We start from the raw sequence: 2,884 nt of genomic DNA on the forward strand, positions 1-2,884 counted from the left end.
CAGAATCTGGTCTCCAGCAGAAAAGAGGGTTATTATGAGCAGGAACGTTGTCTTTGATGAAAGTTCTCTGCTTAGAACCATTTTGAAGCCTACAACTAGGTCAGAAACCGGGAGTCTTGATAAACAGGTGGAGTTTCAAGTCATTCAGAACGAGAGCGATTTGAAAGAACCTGAAGAGGAGGATCAAGAGCCACAGACAGAAACTGATATTCCAGAATCTATGCCATCAGATATCCATCGGAGTATAGCTCAAGATCGGCCAAGGAGGGTTGGAGTTCGGCCACCTACGAGGTATGGTTTTGAGGACATGGTGGGTTATGCACTGCAGGTTGCTGAAGAGGTAGTTACATCTGAGCCGTCTACTTACAAAGAAGCCATTTTAAGTCCTGATTCTGAAAAATGGTTTGCTGCTATGGGAGATGAGATGGACTCCCTACACAAGAATCAGACATGGGATCTGGTCATACAGCCTTCGGGGAGAAAGATTATTACTTGCAAATGGGTTTTCAAGAAGAAGGAAGGGATATCACCAGCAGAAGGAGTCAAGTATAAAGCCAGGGTTGTTGCCAGAGGTTGAAACCCAATAGAGGGAGTGGACTACAATGAGATCTTCTCACCAGTGGTCAGACATACTTCCATCCGAGTGTTACTAGCGATAGTTACACATCAGAATCTGGAGCTTGAACAACTTGATGTGAAGACAGCGTTTCTACATGGAGAGTTGGAGGAAGATACATACATGACTTAGTCGGATGGTTTCCAAGTTCCAGGGAAGGAAAATTACGTCTTCAAGTTGAAGAAGTCCTTATATGGACTTAAGCAGTCTCCAAGGCAGTGGTACAAAAGGTTTGACAGCTATATGGTGAAGTTGGGCTATACTCGGAGCTCATATGATTGTTGTGTCTACTACAATAGGCTCAAGGATGATTCATTCATCTATCTGGTGCTTTATGTAGATGATATGCTGATAGCTGCAAAGAAGAAGTATGACATTCAGAAGCTGAAGGGTTTACTTAGTGCTGAGTTTGAGATGAAGGATCTGGGAGCCGCTCGGAAGATTCTAGGGATGGAGATCATTAGAGACAGAGAGAGAAGGAAACTTTTCTTGTCACAGAGAAGCTACATTCAGAAGGTCTTGGCGAGGTTTGGCATGTCTTCATCTAAGCCTATTGATACCCCCAGTGCTGCCAATATCCATCTCACTGCCATGTTCGCTCCACAGTCAGAAGAAGAGAAGGAGTATATGTCACGAGTCCCTTATGCCAGTGCCGTAGGAAGTTTGATGTATGCTATGGTCTGTACAAGGCCAGATTTAGCACATGCAGTCAGTGTAGTGAGCAGATTCATGGGACAACCAGGGAGAGAACATTGGCAGGCTGTGAAGAGAATTTTCCGGTACCTTAGAGGTACATCTGACGTTGGTCTCATTTATGGAGGTGATACTCAGTGCTTGGTTACTGGCTATTCTGATTCTGACTATGCTGGAGATGTTGACACAAGAAGATCGATGACTGGCTATGTGTTTACCCTTGGAGGATCTGTCGTCAGTTGGAAGGCAACTTTGCAACCTGCAGTGACTTTGTCTACTACGGAAGCGGAGTACATGGCCTTGACAGAGGCTGCAAAAGACGGGATTTGGCTGAAAGGGCTGGTTAGTGATCTTGGTCTGCATCATGATCAGGCTACGGTGTATTGTGACAGTTTGAGCGCAATTTGTCTAGCCAAGGATCAAGTCCACCATGAGAGAACCAAGCATATTGACGTGAGGTATCATTTTCTGAGAAGTGAGAAGAGAATAAAGGTGAAGAAAGTAGGAACTGCTGATAATCCTGCTGATATGTTCACAAAGCCGGTTCCACAGAGCAAGTTTCAACACTGTTTGGACTTGCTCAACATCAGAAGTTGTTAATTGCCCTGCGGGGCAATTCTGAGGAAGAGGGGGAGGCCTGGCACTATCATAGTGCGTCTGAAGAATCTGTTTGGAGAATTCAAGTCAAGGTGGAGATTTGTTGAATGCCTTGAATCGGACCCGTTACAGCAGAAAGAACGGGGGTCTCGCTATGGCAAACCCTATTCTGTATTCTGTTTTTGCCTCTCCATAATAAAACTGCTCCCCCTCTTCCCCGTGGACGTAGCCAATTTATTGGTGAACCACGTACATCTGTTCTCTTGTTTTTCGCGTTTATATTTTCTCGTATTATCTCGAATTCCGCATAAAAGTATTTAATGAATCAGAGCTACATGTTATTGTATCTCAGTCAATATTTAATGTATCCGAACTATATATTATGTATTTTGTTTATATTATAATGTGTCTGAGCTAGTTTTTAATGTGTCCGAGTTACATATCGTGTATCCAATTTATGTTATAATGTTTACAAGATACACTATAATGTACTTAAAGGTACAAATTTTAAGGAATTATTGTTATTGAAAAAAGAGTAGGGATAAAATGTAATTTACCCTCTATACTATGAGATGTATGTAAATTATACAAATTTTAATGACAAAATATAATAATCATGATAGATGCCAGTGGTTCATGAACAAAACAATTTACATAAACGTTATTCTCAACTTCTCCCCAAAAATAAAATAAAGAAAAATTTAGACTATAGTGTGTTCCTCGAGAAAACCGAGCAAGGGGAAACTAAAAGTATGTCATGTCGACGAGGGAAGCCACCCCTACCCTCGACCTCTCGCCCCCTCACCCCCCTCCCCCGCCCAAAATAAAATTAAGATTGTTTTTAAAATATACTTCCAAGTACAAATATTCATTTTTTCACCCCTATCCTCGACCCCCACCCCTAAAAGAAATTTTAAATTTATTTTTGAAAAAGATTTTCAACTTCAAATTTTTATTTTTTCACCCCAACCTTTGTCC

Source organism: Solanum pennellii, chromosome 1 (assembly GCF_001406875.1).
Source record: "Solanum pennellii chromosome 1, SPENNV200".
Taxonomy (NCBI): domain Eukaryota; kingdom Viridiplantae; phylum Streptophyta; class Magnoliopsida; order Solanales; family Solanaceae; genus Solanum; species Solanum pennellii.